Below are 17,848 nucleotides of genomic sequence, written 5' to 3'. Positions count from 1 at the left end.
TTATGATTTGTTGTGAAAATTTCGTGGACATAGCATTTTTTTTTTGAAAATATTAAGATATCTTATTGTCGTTACAATATTTTCAAAACTGTTAAACTGTCAATTCTTTATGAGTGAAAATAAAATAGAACAAAATTATAAAGGTATTATGAAAATGTTGTGTCATTCTTTTGTGTTTTTGTAAATTTTTTGTTGGTTTAATTAGCTTTGTTGAGCCAAAATTAACTCTTTCACATACAATTTTCTTAGGTTAACTTTTTTTTTTTTTTTTTTGCATACCATTTTAAGTAAAACCACATAGTTTTACAAAAAAAAAAAAAAAAAAAAAAACGCAGGATAAAACCATTTTTCATCCTTTATGTTTGGGTAAGTTTACAATTCCTCCCTAAACTTTAAAATCAAGCAATTTTTCCCTTAATAGTTTGGAAAATAGCAAATATGTTATATTGTTATTCTTTCAATTAAACCTTAATGAAAACTTATGATTCTTAAAATATTTAATTGTGTAATGTCTAAAATACTCCCACTAAATTTTAATATCCCAAAAAAAAATATCACATATTTTTAGTTTTAGATGATAGTAATTCTTGGAAAATTGGAATGATGATATAAGGTGTTTTATTTGTTATCTAAAGAACATTGATTTTCTAGGTTTAAATTTTCAAAACTTATAATTTATCTAATAGTAAATTCGATGACACATGCCTTTTGTTATATTTATTTTCTTAAAAAAACTCAGTTTTTTATTGTTGAAAGATGCTGATATTTGTTATCATTCTTAAAAGTTTTCAGTGAGTGAATATATTTACTTTAGCAAATAAGTACTAAAAAACTAAATTAGAAAAATAGATATTTATATGTTAAATTGCTATCCTAACTTTGTGGTTGATCAAAATTCTTATACGAATGAAATTAACTGGAAAATGCTATAGTTTTCTAGAAAATACTATTTAAAAAATGAACCATTTTAAAAAAAATATCGATGCTAAAATAAACTGAGCGTTAAAATAGATTTAACTCGTTCTTTTGTATATTATAGTGGTTATTGACTTTATTTTCCACTAATAGGACAATTTATTGATACTCATTTGTATTTATTGCTTTGACTGACTTATGAGGAAATGCATTTAGTCAAGTCTGGTGGCTCGCAAATCAAGAATCATCTAGTATTTATTGCTTTGACTGACTTATGAGGAAATGCATTTAGTCAAGTCTGGTGGCTCGCAAATCAAGAATCATCTAGTATTTATTGCTTTGACTGACTTATGAGGAAATTCATTTAGTCAAGTCTGCACCTTCTTTTTCTTTTTCTTTTTTTTCTTTTTTTTCCTTCAAGTACCCATGTTGGTTTGAGCTTTGTTTTGTTTTTTATTATATATATATATATATATATATATATATATATATATATATATATATATATATTTAGTATCTTTATATGTTTACATGGTAGATACACAAAAAGTGTCAAATATTATACACATTTGTAAAAAAAAAGTAAATTTAGTACAAATTTTACAAATATGTACAAAATTTTTCAATTTTTATGTGTTTATAATATAAATTTACATAGTAAGTACAATGTATACATAAAGATATTATAAAAATGTTGTGACGCGTGTTTCAATTCCTAATGGGTCATAATAAAATATCATACTGAGATCTAACACAACTAAAAATAAAGGTATTGCATTGTGAAAATGTCGTGATATTTTTTTTTGTTATTACAATATTTTTACAACTGTTGAGGTGTAAGTTCCTTATTGGTCAAAATAAGATAATAAAATATTAGACTAGGACTCACCTTGGTTAAAAATAGAGGTATTATGAAAACGTTGTAATATTTTGTTGTATTTATAGACATTTTTTTTTTGTTTAGTCAAATTTAGTAACCTATATATAAAAATAGTGAATAGAAAAAGTTACCGTAACTTCGTTACAGTAGTTTCGGCTTATTCAATTTTCAATGTTTTGTTTTGTTTTGTTTTTTGTTTTTTTTTTTTGTGATTGCGTAAAGCTGCAATAGATTTGCTGCATTATTTTTTATTTGTCCAATTCGCACTGTTTCACATTATAATAAAATATTAAAAAAATAAATTGACACAATATTTTCACAATTGTTAAGGTGTTAGTTCTTTACAAGTTGAAATAAAATAATAATATATTATACTAGAACTAACCACAACTAAAAATAAAGGTATTGTGAAAAAAGAGGTGTTACACCCACAATATTTTTTACAATACTTTCATAACAAAACATAGGTGATAAATTATTTTTAGTTCTAATTTAAACTTACTAATGAAACTACTTTTTTTGCCCACCAATAACAACTTACTACTTATGATTTGTTGTGAAAATTTCGTGGACATAGCATTTTTTTTTTTTTTGAAAATATTAAGATATCCTATTGTCGTTACAATATTTTCAAAACTGTTAAACTGTCAATTCTTTATGAGTGAAAATAAAATAGAACAAAATTATAAAGGTATTATGAAAATGTTGTGTCATTCTTTTGTGTTTTTGTAAATTTTTTGTTGGTTTAATTAGCTTTGTTGAGCCAAAATTAACTCTTTCACATACAATTTTCTTAGGTTAACTTTTTTTTTTTTTTTTTTTTGCATACCATTTTAAGTAAAACCACATAGTTTTACAAAAAAAAAAAAAAAAACGCAGGATAAAACCATTTTTCATCCTTTATGTTTGGGTTAGTTTACAATTCCTCCCTAAACTTTAAAATCAAGCAATTTTTCACTTAATATTTTGGAAAATAGCAAATATGTTATATTGTTATTCTTTCAATTAAACCTTAATGAAAACTTATGATTCTTAAAATATTTAATTGTGTAATGTCTAAAATACTCCCACTAAATTTTAATATCCCAAAAAAAAATTTCACATATTTTGAGTTTTAGATGATAGTAATTCTTGGAAAATTGGAATGATGATATCAGGTGTTTTATTTGTTATCTAAAGAACATTGATTTTCTAGGTTTAAATTTTCAAAACTTATAATTTATCTAATAGTAAATTCGATGACACATGCCTTTTGTTATATTTATTTTCTTAAAAAAACTCAATTTTTTATTGTTGAAAGATGCTGATATTTGTTATCATTCTTAAAAGTTTTCAGTGAGTGAATATATTTACTTTAGCAAATAAGTACTAAAAAACTAAATTAGAAAAATAGATATTTATATGTTAAATTGCTATCCTAACTTTGTGGTTGATCAAAATTCTTATACGAATGAAATTAACTGGAAAATGCTATAGTTTTCTAGAAAATACTATTTAAAAAATGAACCATTTAAAAAAAAATATCGATGCTAAAATAAACTGAGCGTTAAAATAGATTTAACTCGTTCTTTTGTATATTATAGTGGTTATTGACTTTATTTTCCACTAATAGGACAATTTTTTGATACTCATTTGTATTTATTGCTTTGACTGACTTATGAGGAAATGCATTTAGTCAAGTCTGGTGGCTCGCAAATCAAGAATCATCTAGTATTTATTGCTTTGACTGACTTATGAGGAAATGCATTTAGTCAAGTCTGGTGGCTCGCAAATCAAGAATCATCTAGTATTTATTGCTTTGACTGACTTCTGAGGAAATGCATTTAGTCAAGTCTGCACCTTCTTTTTCTTTTTCTTTTTCTTTTTTTTCTTTTTTTTCCTTCAAGTACCCATGTTGGTTTGAGCTTTGTTTTGTTTTTTATTATATATATATATATATATATATATATATATATATATATATATATATATTTAGTATCTTTATATGTTTACATGGTAGATACACAAAAAGTGGCAAATATTATACACATTTGTAAAAAAAAAGTAAATTTAGTACAAATTTTACAAATATGTACAAAATTTTTCAATTTTTATGTGTTTATAATATAAATTTACATAGTAAGTACAATGTATACATAAAGATATTATAAAAATGTTGTGACGCGTGTTTCAATTCCTAATGGGTCATAATAAAATATCATACTGAGATCTAACACAACTAAAAATAAAGGTATTGCATTGTGAAAATGTCGTGATATTTTTTTTTGTTACTACAATATTTTTACAACTGTTGAGGTGTAAGTTCCTTATTGGTCAAAATAAGATAATAAAATATTAGACTAGGACTCACCTTGGTTAAAAATAGAGGTATTATGAAAACGTTGTAATATTTTGTTGTATTTATAGACCTTTTTTTTTGTTTAGTCAAATTTAGTAACCTATATATAAAAATAGTGAATAGAAAAAGTTACCGTAACTTCGTTACAGTAGTTTCGGCTTATTCAATTTTCAATGTTTTGTTTTGTTTTGTTTTTTGTTTTTTTTTTTGTGATTGCGTAAAGCTGCAATAGATTTGCTGCATTATTTTTTATTTGTCCAATTCGCACTGTTTCACATTATAATAAAATATTAAAAAAATAAATTGACACAATATTTTCACAATTGTTAAGGTGTTAGTTCTTTACAAGTTGAAATAAAATAATAATATATTATACTAGAACTAACCACAACTAAAAATAAAGGTATTGTGAAAAAAGAAGTGTTACACCCACAATATTTTTTACAATACTTTCATAACAAAACATAGGTGATAAATTATTTTTAGTTCTAATTTAAACTTACTAATGAAACTACTTTTTTTGCCCACCAATAACAACTTACTACTTATGATTTGTTGTGAAAATTTCGTGGACATAGCATTTTTTTTTTGAAAATATTAAGATATCTTATTGTCGTTACAATATTTTCAAAACTGTTAAACTGTCAATTCTTTATGAGTGAAAATAAAATAGAACAAAATTATAAAGGTATTATGAAAATGTTGTGTCATTCTTTTGTGTTTTTGTAAATTTTTTGTTGGTTTAATTAGCTTTGTTGAGCCAAAATTAACTCTTTCACATACAATTTTCTTAGGTTAACCTTTTTTTTTTTTTTTTTTGCATACCATTTTAAGTAAAACCACATAGTTTTACAAAAAAAAAAAAAAACGCAGGATAAAACCATTTTTCATCCTTTATGTTTGGGTTAGTTTACAATTCCTCCCTAAACTTTAAAATCAAGCAATTTTTCCCTTAATATTTTGGAAAATAGCAAATATGTTATATTGTTATTCTTTCAATTAAACCTTAATGAAAACTTATGATTCTTAAAATATTTAATTGTGTAATGTCTAAAATACTCCCACTAAATTTTAATATCCCAAAAAAAAATTTCACATATTTTGAGTTTTAGATGATAGTAATTCTTGGAAAATTGGAATGATGATATAAGGTGTTTTATTTGTTATCTAAAGAACATTGATTTTCTAGGTTTAAATTTTCAAAACTTATAATTTATCTAATAGTAAATTCGATGACACATGCCTTTTGTTATATTTATTTTCTTAAAAAAACTCAGTTTTTTATTGTTGAAAGATGCTGATATTTGTTATCATTCTTAAAAGTTTTCAGTGAGTGAATATATTTACTTTAGCAAATAAGTACTAAAAAACTAAATTAGAAAAATAGATATTTATATGTTAAATTGCTATCCTAACTTTGTGGTTGATCAAAATTCTTATACGAATGAAATTAACTGGAAAATGCTATAGTTTTCTAGAAAATACTACTTAAAAAATGAACCATTTAAAAAAAAATATTGATGCTAAAATAAACTGAGCGTTAAAATAGATTTAACTCGTTCTTTTGTATATTATAGTGGTTATTGACTTTATTTTTCACTAATAGGACAATTTATTGATACTCATTTGTATTTATTGCTTTGACTGACTTATGAGGAAATGCATTTAGTCAAGTCTGGTGGCTCGCAAATCCAGAATCATCTAGTATTTATTGCTTTGACTAACTTATGAGGAAATGCATTTAGTCAAGTCTGGTGGCTCGCAAATCAAGAATCATCTAGTATTTATTGCTTTGACTGACTTATGAGGAAATGCATTTAGTCAAGTCTGCACCTTCTTTTTCTTTTTCTTTTTTTTCTTTTTTTTCCTTCAAGTACCCATGTTGGTTTGAGCTTTGTTTTGTTTTTTATTATATATATATATATATATATATATATATATATATATATATATATTTAGTATCTTTATATGTTTACATGGTAGATACACAAAAAGTGGCAAATATTATACACATTTGTAAAAAAAAAGTAAATTTAGTACAAATTTTACAAATATGTACAAAATTTTTCAATTTTTATGTGTTTATAATATAAATTTACATAGTAAGTACAATGTATACATAAAGATATTATAAAAATGTTGTGACGCGTGTTTCAATTCCTAATGGGTCATAATAAAATATCATACTGAGATCTAACACAACTAAAAATAAAGGTATTGCATTGTGAAAATGTCGTGATATTTTTTTTTGTTATTACAATATTTTTACAACTGTTGAGGTGTAAGTTCCTTATTGGTCAAAATAAGATAATAAAATATTAGACTAGGACTCACCTTGGTTAAAAATAGAGGTATTATGAAAACGTTGTAATATTTTGTTGTATTTATAGACCTTTTTTTTTTGTTTAGTCAAATTTAGTAACCTATATATAAAAATAGTGAATAGAAAAAGTTACCGTAACTTCGTTACAGTAGTTTCGGCTTATTCAATTTTCAATGTTTTGTTTTGTTTTGTTTTTTGTTTTTTTTTTTGTGATTGCGTAAAGCTGCAATAGATTTGCTGCATTATTTTTTATTTGTCCAATTCGCACTGTTTCACATTATAATAAAATATTAAAAAAATAAATTGACACAATATTTTCACAATTGTTAAGGTGTTAGTTCTTTACAAGTTGAAATAAAATAATAATATATTATACTAGAACTAACCACAACTAAAAATAAAGGTATTGTGAAAAAAGAAGTGTTACACCCACAATATTTTTTACAATACTTTCATAACAAAACATAGGTGATAAATTATTTTTAGTTCTAATTTAAACTTACTAATGAAACTACTTTTTTTGCCCACCAATAACAACTTACTACTTATGATTTGTTGTGAAAATTTCGTGGACATAGCATTTTTTTTTTTTGAAAATATTAAGATATCCTATTGTCGTTACAATATTTTCAAAACTGTTAAACTGTCAATTCTTTATGAGTGAAAATAAAATAGAACAAAATTATAAAGGTATTATGAAAATGTTGTGTCATTCTTTTGTGTTTTTGTAAATTTTTTGATGGTTTAATTAGCTTTGTTGAGCCAAAATTAACTCTTTCACATACAATTTTCTTAGGTTAACTTTTTTTTTTTTTTTTTTTTGCATACCATTTTAAGTAAAACCAAATAGTTTTACAAAAAAAAAAAAAAAAAAAAAACGCAGGATAAAACCATTTTTCATCCTTTATGTTTGGGTAAGTTTACAATTCCTTCCTAAACTTTAAAATCAAGCAATTTTTCCCTTAATAGTTTGGAAAATAGCAAATATGTTATATTGTTATTCTTTCAATTAAACCTTAATGAAAACTTATGATTCTTAAAATATTTAATTGTGTAATGTCTAAAATACTCCCACTAAATTTTAATATCCCAAAAAAAAATATCACATATTTTTAGTTTTAGATGATAGTAATTCTTGGAAAATTGGAATGATGATATCAGGTGTTTTATTTGTTATCTAAAGAACATTGATTTTCTAGGTTTAAATTTTCAAAACTTATAATTTATCTAATAGTAAATTCGATGACACATGCCTTTTGTTATATTTATTTTCTTAAAAAAACTCAATTTTTTATTGTTGAAAGATGCTGATATTTGTTATCATTCTTAAAAGTTTTCAGTGAGTGAATATATTTACTTTAGCAAATAAGTACTAAAAAACTAAATTAGAAAAATAGATATTTATATGTTAAATTGCTATCCTAACTTTGTGGTTGATCAAAATTCTTATACGAATGAAATTAATTGGAAAATGCTATAGTTTTCTAGAAAATACTACTTAAAAAATGAACCATTTAAAAAAAAATATTGATGCTAAAATAAACTGAGCGTTAAAATAGATTTAACTCGTTCTTTTGTATATTATAGTGGTTATTGAGTTTATTTTTCACTAATAGGACAATTTATTGATACTCATTTGTATTTATTGCTTTGACTGACTTATGAGGAAATGCATTTAGTCAAGTCTGGTGGCTCGCAAATCAAGAATCATCTAGTATTTATTGCTTTGATTGACTTATGAGGAAATGCATTTAGTCAAGTCTGGTGGCTCGCAAATCAAGAATCATCTAGTATTTATTGCTTTGACTGACTTATGAGGAAATGCATTTAGTCAAGTCTGCACCTTCTTTTTCTTTTTCTTTTTCTTTTTTTTCTTTTTTTTCCTTCAAGTACCCATGTTGGTTTGAGCTTTGTTTTGTTTTTTATTATATATATATATATATATATATATATATATATATATATATATATATATATATATATATATTTAGTATCTTTATATGTTTACATGGTAGATACACAAAAAGTGGCAAATATTATACACATTTGTAAAAAAAAAGTAAATTTAGTACAAATTTTACAAATATGTACAAAATTTTTCAATTTTTATGTGTTTATAATATAAATTTACATAGTAAGTACAATGTATACATAAAGATATTATAAAAATGTTGTGACGCGTGTTTCAATTCCTAATGGGTCATAATAAAATATCATACTGAGATCTAACACAACTAAAAATAAAGGTATTGCATTGTGAAAATGTCGTGATATTTTTTTTTGTTATTACAATATTTTCACAACTGTTGAGGTGTAAGTTCCTTATTGGCCAAAATAAGATAATAAAATATTAGACTAGGACTCACCTTGGTTAAAAATAGAGGTATTATGAAAACGTTGTAATATTTTGTTGTATTTATAGACCTTTTTTTTTTGTTTAGTCAAATTTAGTAACCTATATATAAAAATAGTGAATAGAAAAAGTTACCGTAACTTCGTTACAGTAGTTTCGGCTTATTCAATTTTCAATGTTTTGTTTTGTTTTGTTTTTTGTTTTTTTTTTTTGTGATTGCGTAAAGCTGCAATAGATTTGCTGCATTATTTTTTATTTGTCCAATTCGCACTGTTTCAAATTATAATAAAATATTAAAAAAATAAATTGACACAATATTTTCACAATTGTTAAGGTGTTAGTTCTTTACAAGTTGAAATAAAATAATAATATATTATACTAGAACTAACCACAACTAAAAATAAAGGTATTGTGAAAAAAGAAGTGTTACACCCACAATATTTTTTACAATACTTTCATAACAAAACATAGGTGATAAATTATTTTTAGTTCTAATTTAAACTTACTAATGAAACTACTTTTTTTGCCCACCAATAACAACTTACTACTTATGATTTGTTGTGAAAATTTCGTGGACATAGCATTTTTTTTTTTTGAAAATATTAAGATATCTTATTGTCGTTACAATATTTTCAAAACTGTTAAACTGTCAATTCTTTATGAGTGAAAATAAAATAGAACAAAATTATAAAGGTATTATGAAAATGTTGTGTCATTCTTTTGTGTTTTTGTAAATTTTTTGTTGGTTTAATTAGCTTTGTTGAGCCAAAATTAACTCTTTCACATACAATTTTCTTAGGTTAACTTTTTTTTTTTTTTTTTTTTGCATACCATTTTAAGTAAAACCACATAGTTTTAAAAAAAAAAAAAAAAAAAAAAAAAAAAACGCAGGATAAAACCATTTTTCATCCTTTATGTTTGGGTTAGTTTACAATTCCTCCCTAAACTTTAAAATCAAGCAATTTTTCCCTTAATATTTTGGAAAATAGCAAATATGTTATATTGTTATTCTTTCAATTAAACCTTAATGAAAACTTATGATTCTTAAAATATTTAATTGTGTAATGTCTAAAATACTCCCACTAAATTTTAATATCCCAAAAAAAAATTTCACATATTTTGAGTTTTAGATGGTAGTAATTCTTGGAAAATTGGAATGATGATATAAGGTGTTTTATTTGTTATCTAAAGAACATTGATTTTCTAGGTTTAAATTTTCAAAACTTATAATTTATCTAATAGTAAATTCGATGACACATGCCTTTTGTTATATTTATTTTCTTAAAAAAAACTCAATTTTTTATTGTTGAAAGATGCTGATATTTGTTATCATTCTTAAAAGTTTTCAGTGAGTGAATATATTTACTTTAGCAAATAAGTACTAAAAAACTAAATTAGAAAAATAGATATTTATATGTTAAATTGCTATCCTAACTTTGTGGTTGATCAAAATTCTTATACGAATGAAATTAACTGGAAAATGCTATAGTTTTCTAGAAAATACTACTTAAAAAATGAACCATTTTAAAAAAAATATTGATGCTAAAATAAACTGAGCGTTAAAATAGATTTAACTCGTTCTTTTGTATATTATAGTGGTTATTGACTTTATTTTTCACTAATAGGACAATTTATTGATACTCATTTGTATTTATTGCTTTCCCTGACTTATGAGGAAATGCATTTAGTCAAGTCTGGTGGCTCGCAAATCAAGAATCATCTAGTATTTATTGCTTTGACTGACTTATGAGGAAATGCATTTAGTCAAGTCTGGTGGCTCGCAAATCAAGAATCATCTAGTATTTATTGCTTTGACTGACTTATGAGGAAATGCATTTAGTCAAGTCTGCACCTTCTTTTTCTTTTTCTTTTTCTTTTTTTTCTTTTTTTTCCTTCAAGTACCCATGTTGGTTTGAGCTTTGTTTTGTTTTTTATTATATATATATATATATTTATATTTAGTATCTTTATATGTTTACATGGTAGATACACAAAAAATGGCAAATATTATACACATTTGTAAAAAAAAAGTAAATTTAGTACAAATTTTACAAATATGTACAAAATTTTTCAATTTTTATGTGTTTATAATATAAATTTACATAGTAAGTACAATGTATACATAAAGATATTATAAAAATGTTGTGACGCGTGATTCAATTCCTAATGGGTCATAATAAAATATCATACTGACATCTAACACAACTAAAAATAAAGGTATTGCATTGTGAAAATGTCGTGATATTTTTTTTTGTTATTACAATATTTTTACAACTGTTGAGGTGTAAGTTCCTTATTGGTCAAAATAAGATAATAAAATATTAGACTAGGACTCACCTTGGTTAAAAATAGAGGTATTATGAAAACGTTGTAATATTTTGTTGTATTTATAGACCTTTTTTTTTGTTTAGTCAAATTTAGTAACCTATATATAAAAATAGTGAATAGAAAAAGTTACCGTAACTTCGTTACAGTAGTTTCGGCTTATTCAATTTTCAATGTTTTGTTTTTTTTGTTTTTTTTTTTGTGATTGCGTAAAGCTGCAATAGATTTGCTGCATTATTTTTTATTTGTCCAATTCGCACTGTTTCACATTATAATAAAATAATAAAAAAATAAATTGACACAATATTTTCACAATTGTTAAGGTGTTAGTTCTTTACAAGTTGAAATAAAATAATAATATATTATACTAGAACTAACCACAACTAAAAATAAAGGTATTGTGAAAAAAGAAGTGTTACACCCACAATATTTTTTACAATACTTTCATAACAAAACATAGGTGATAAATTATTTTTATTTCTAATTTAAACTTACTAATGAAACTACTTTTTTTGCCCACCAATAACAACTTACTACTTATGATTTGTTGTGAAAATTTCGTGGACATAGCATTTTTTTTTTTTGAAAATATTAAGATATCTTATTGTCGTTACAATATTTTCAAAACTGTTAAACTGTCAATTCTTTATGAGTGAAAATAAAATAAAACAAAATTATAAAGGTATTATGAAAATGTTGTGTCATTCTTTTGTGTTTTTGTAAATTTTTTGTTGGTTTAATTAGCTTTGATGAGCCAAAATTAACTCTTTCACATACAATTTTCTTAGGTTAACTTTTTTTTTTTTTTTTTTTTGCATACCATTTTAAGTAAAACCACATAGTTTTACAAAAAAAAAAAAAAAAAAAAAAAAAAAAACGCAGGATAAAACCATTTTTCATCCTTTATGTTTGGGTTAGTTTACAATTCCTCCCTAAACTTTAAAATAAAGCAATTTTTCCCTTAATATTTTGGAAAATAGCAAATATGTTATATTGTTATTCTTTCAATTAAACCTTAATGAAAACTTATGATTCTTAAAATATTTAATTGTGTAATGTCTAAAATACTCCCACTAAATTTTAATATCCCAAAAAAAAATTTCACATATTTTGAGTTTTAGATGGTAGTAATTCTTGGAAAATTGGAATGATGATATAAGGTGTTTTATTTGTTATCTAAAGAACATTGATTTTCTAGGTTTAAATTTTCAAAACTTATAATTTATCTAATAGTAAATTCGATGACACATGCCTTTTGTTATATTTATTTTCTTAAAAAAACTCAGTTTTTTATTGTTGAAAGATGCTGATATTTGTTATCATTCTTAAAAGTTTTCAGTGAGTGAATATATTTACTTTAGCAAATAAGTACTAAAAAACTAAATTAGAAAAATAGATATTTATATGTTAAATTGCTATCCTAACTTTGTGGTTGATCAAAATTCTTATACGAATGAAATTAACTGGAAAATGCTATAGTTTTCTAGAAAATACTACTTAAAAAATGAACCATTTTAAAAAAAATATTGATGCTAAAATAAACTGAGCGTTAAAATAGATTTAACTCGTTCTTTTGTATATTATAGTGGTTATTGACTTTATTTTTCACTAATAGGACAATTTATTGATACTTATTTGTATTTATTGCTTTCACTGACTTATGAGGAAATGCATTTAGTCAAGTCTGGTGGCTCGCAAATCAAGAATCATCTAGTATTTATTGCTTTGACTGACTTATGAGGAAATGCATTTAGTCAAGTCTGGTGGCTCGCAAATCAAGAATCATCTAGTATTTATTGCTTTGACTGACTTATGAGGAAATGCGTTTAGTCAAGTCTGGTGGCTCGCAAATCAAGAATCATCTAGTATTTATTGCTTTGACTGACTTATGAGAAAATGCATTTAGTCAAGTCTGGTGGCTCGCAAATCAAGAATCATCTAGTATTTATTGCTTTGACTGACTTATGAGGAAATGCATTTAGTCAAGTCTGCACCTTCTTTTTCTTTTTCTTTTTCTTTTTTTTCTTTTTTTTCCTTCAAGTACCGATTTTGGTTTGAGCTTTGTTTTGTTTTTTATTATATATATATATATATATATATTTAGTATCTTTATATGTTTACATGGTAGATACACAAAAAGTGGCAAATATTATACACATTTGTAAAAAAAAAGTAAATTTAGTACAAATTTTACAAATATGTACAAAATTTTTCAATTTTTATGTGTTTATAATATAAATTTACATAGTAAGTACAATGTATACATAAAGATATTATAAAAATGTTGTGACGCGTGTTTCAATTCCTAATGGGTCATAATAAAATATCATACTGAGATCTAACACAACTAAAAATAAAGGTATTGCATTGTGAAAATGTCGTGATATTTTTTTTAGTTATTACAATATTTTTACAACTGTTGAGGTGTAAGTTCCTTATTGGCCAAAATAAGATAATAAAATATTAGACTAGGACTCACCTTGGTTAAAAATAGAGGTATTATGAAAACGTTGTAATATTTTGTTGTATTTATAGACCTTTTTTTTTTGTTTAGTCAAATTTAGTAACCTATATATAAAAATAGTGAATAGAAAAAGTTACCGTAACTTCGTTACAGTAGTTTCGGCTTATTCAATTTTCAATGTTTTGTTTTGTTTTGTTTTTTGTTTTTTGTTTTTGTGATTGCGTAAAGCTGCAATAGATTTGCTGCATTATTTTTTATTTGTCCAATTCGCACTGTTTCACATTATAATAAAATATTAAAAAAATAAATTGACACAATATTTTCACAATTGTTAAGGTGTTAGTTCTTTACAAGTTGAAATAAAATAATAATATATTATACTAGAACTAACCACAACTAAAAATAAAGGTATTGTGAAAAAAGAAGTGTTACACCCACAATATTTTTTACAATACTTTCATAACAAAACATAGGTGATAAATTATTTTTAGTTCTAATTTAAACTTACTAATGAAACTACTTTTTTTGCCCACCAATAACAACTTACTACTTATGATTTGTTGTGAAAATTTCGTGGACATAGCATTTTTTTTTTTTGAAAATATTAAGATATCTTATTGTCGTTACAATATTTTCAAAACTGTTAAACTGTCAATTCTTTATGAGTGAAAATAAAATAGAACAAAATTATAAAGGTATTATGATAATGTTGTGTCATTCTTTTGTGTTTTTGTAAATTTTTTGTTGGTTTAATTAGCTTTGTTGAGCCAAAATTAACTCTTTCACATACAATTTTCTTAGGTTAACTTTTTTTTTTTTTTTTTTGCATACCATTTTAAGTAAAACCACATAGCTTTACAAAAAAAAAAAAAAAAAAAAAAAAAAGCAGGATAAAACCATTTTTCATCCTTTATGTTTGGGTTAGTTTACAATTCCTCCCTAAACTTTAAAATCAAGCAATTTTTCCCTTAATATTTTGGAAAATAGCAAATATGTTATATTGTTATTCTTTCAATTAAACCTTAATGAAAACTTATGATTCTTAAAATATTTAATTGTGTAATGTCTAAAATACTCCCACTAAATTTTAATATCCCAAAAAAAAATTTCACATATTTTGAGTTTTAGATGATAGTAATTCTTGGAAAATTGGAATGATGATATAAGGTGTTTTATTTGTTATCTAAAGAACATTGATTTTCTAGGTTTAAATTTTCAAAACTTATAATTTATCTAATAGTAAATTCGATGACACATGCCTTTTGTTATATTTATTTTCTTAAAAAAACTCAGTTTTTTATTGTTGAAAGATGCTGATATTTGTTATCATTCTTAAAAGTTTTCAGTGAGTGAATATATTTACTTTAGCAAATAAGTACTAAAAAACTAAATTAGAAAAATAGATATTTATATGTTAAATTGCTATCCTAACTTTGTGGTTGATCAAAATTCTTATACGAATGAAATTAACTGGAAAATGCTATAGTTTTTTAGAAAATACTACTTAAAAAATGAACCATTTTAAAAAAAATATTGATGCTAAAATAAACTGAGCGTTAAAATAGATTTAACTCGTTCTTTTGTATATTATAGTGGTTATTGACTTTATTTTTCACTAATAGGACAATTTATTGATACTCATTTGTATTTATTGCTTTGACTGACTTATGAGGAAATGCATTTAGTCAAGTCTGGTGGCTCGCAAATCAAGAATCATCTAGTATTTATTGCTTTGAGTGACTTATGAGGAAATGCATTTAGTCAAGTCTGGTGGCTCGCAAATCAAGAATCATATAGTATTTATTGCTTCTTGTATCTTAGTCTATTGCTCTGTCTCTGGTTTGCTGCATTCTCATTGCTCATCAATTTTGTTAATCAATATCTATAGAAAAAGATTAACGCCATGGTGGGATCACCACCACTTCTAGCTATAGCTTTTTGTGCTGCTTGCATCTTCGGCCAACTGGTGGAGGTAGCTCAATCTCAACCTCAAAATCAAACCCAACCTCGTACAGACCCTGCTGAAGGTGTGCCTCTCTTTCCCTCTCTCTCCTACGGATTATTGGATTATAGTTGCAATGCTCTGCTGCCTTGTGTGTATGTGTGTGTCCATATATATATATTGTTGATAATTGGTAAATAGGAGCATAGAGATTTGAAGTCTCTAGAGAGTCCGTTTGGATAGAACTTATTTTGCTGAAACTGAAAACTGAAAACTGAAAACACTGTAGCAAAATAATTTTTAAATGTGTGAATAGTACTGTGGGACCCATTTTTAATGAAAAAGTTACTGAAAAGTGAAATTTGTGGGACCCATGAACAGTGCATTTGTGCACTGTTCATAGCTGAATAGTCAAACCTTGCGGCTGGGTTTAAAAAAAAAAAAAAAAAAAAAAAAAAGATGCAAAACGCAACGTGGAAACGCAGAAGTTGTATCCAAACTCCACCTAACTATTTTCAGCAGAGACACAGAGGTGGAGTTTGGATACAACTTCTGCGTTTCCACGTTGCGTTTTGCTTCTTTTTTTTTTTTTTTTTTTTTTTTTTTTTAAACCCAGCCGCAAGGTTTGACTATTCAGCTATGAACAGTGCACAAATGCACTGTTCATGGGTCCCACAAATTTCACTTTTCAGTAACTTTTTCATTAAAAATGGGTCCCACAGTACTATTCACACATTTAAAAATTATTTTGCTACAGTGTTTTCAGTTTTCAGTTTTCAGTTTCAGCAAAATAAGTTCTATCCAAACGGACTCTTAGTTTCTTTTTTTTTTGAGAAGAAAAATAGTTAGTTTCAATTGACATTTTGCGTATACACAGTGAGTTCTTAAACAATAATACAAAACTGCTTTTTTAATATTATTAAGCTGCTTAATAATACCAAGTTACTCAAACAAGCACAACATTTATTATTATATTTTTTATAGGAGACAACAATATATTTTTTAGTATAAGTTTTTTTTTTGTAAAATATTTATTCATTTATTCTCCACAAAAAAAAAAAAAAAAACCTAATACATCTTCTAGCCACACCTCAACATCTTTTATATATTGGACATGACTAACTAATTTGACTTTGAAGATTATCAAAGGAAAAATGCGTAGTATACTACCAAGAAATACAATGAATTAAAAAACCAAACATAGAGAAAACTGCAAGATTATATGGTGTCTTCCCCAAATAACAGTATGGAAAAAAGAAATAATAATAAACAGATGAAGAATACCATATCATCCATTTCTTGGTGGGATAACGTTATCTAAGATGGTTGAAACATGGGTTAAAAGTTGTTGTTTCTCGTTTTTTATTTATTTTTATTTTTTAAAAAATATGTTAAGGAGAAGAATGAAACCACATCGTGTAAAGCCTCAGCAACACGTGGAATGACAACATTTTGTGTTAGGAAGACAAATGCAAAGGCCAAGACCGGACTTCACATGTAAAACACGTGAGCACTATAACAGTTTATTAATAAGTGATTACACGTGTTATAAAGTTATTGGTAGATTACAAAATCAGTTAGTTTGTTGATTTGTTTTAGGAAAATTATTGAATATTCCGGAGTATACTCCCTCCCTCTCATATCCCACTTACTCAATATCTATTTATTGGAATTGAATTTTGACAAATGTACGATTGGATTACATCTTATTCTTATATCCTTTACGCTTACAAAATTTCTAGAAAATTAAAAATTAATAGTTATGTCATTAATAAATTATTTAAATTGTAAATTTTTGTAATTTAAAATTATGCATAAAATATAAGCTTAGATATCATACAATAAATAATATCCGATTGATTCCAAATCTGACATGTGCATTAAGGATGAAAAGAACACACAATTCAATGATTAGATTTTAAAAATATATAATAATGTTTATTTTATTGAATAAGATTGTGGTTACAATCAATTTTATAGCTAAACTTTGTCTATGTAAATAATTCTCCATACTCTCTTATTCTTTTGGTCAAGTAATAAGAAGCTTGCAGTTTATTTTGAGGGGTTTCTTTTTTCTATTTCTTATTAAAATACTGAACATGGCATTCTGGCAACTTGGCCTCGCACTAGAACGAGTCGTGAGTCTGAGTCGCGAGATAACTTCTAGGCCAGACTGCACTTTTTGTCCTGTAATGCTCCAACTGTCATGACCCTTTAGCTCCCTTCATGTTTCACACGTGTGCCACTTTGGCGACTTGCCTATCGCGAAATCTAGTCGCGAGACTCTTTTGAATTGCACACATCTTGA

General features: G+C 25.0%; 1 pseudogene; it reads left to right on the top strand.

The window, feature by feature from the left end:
* The first annotated feature begins 15,447 nt into the window (after positions 1-15,447).
* The window catches only part of LOC142607920 (putative LRR receptor-like serine/threonine-protein kinase At1g56140), a 29,123-nt pseudogene continuing 26,722 nt past the window's right edge, over positions 15,448-17,848 (top strand).

This window comes from Castanea sativa, chromosome 8, assembly GCF_040712315.1.
Source record: "Castanea sativa cultivar Marrone di Chiusa Pesio chromosome 8, ASM4071231v1".
In the NCBI taxonomy this organism is placed as follows: domain Eukaryota; kingdom Viridiplantae; phylum Streptophyta; class Magnoliopsida; order Fagales; family Fagaceae; genus Castanea; species Castanea sativa.
Note: the sequence above shows the minus strand (reverse complement) of the source record. Positions and strands in the feature narration are given on the sequence as shown.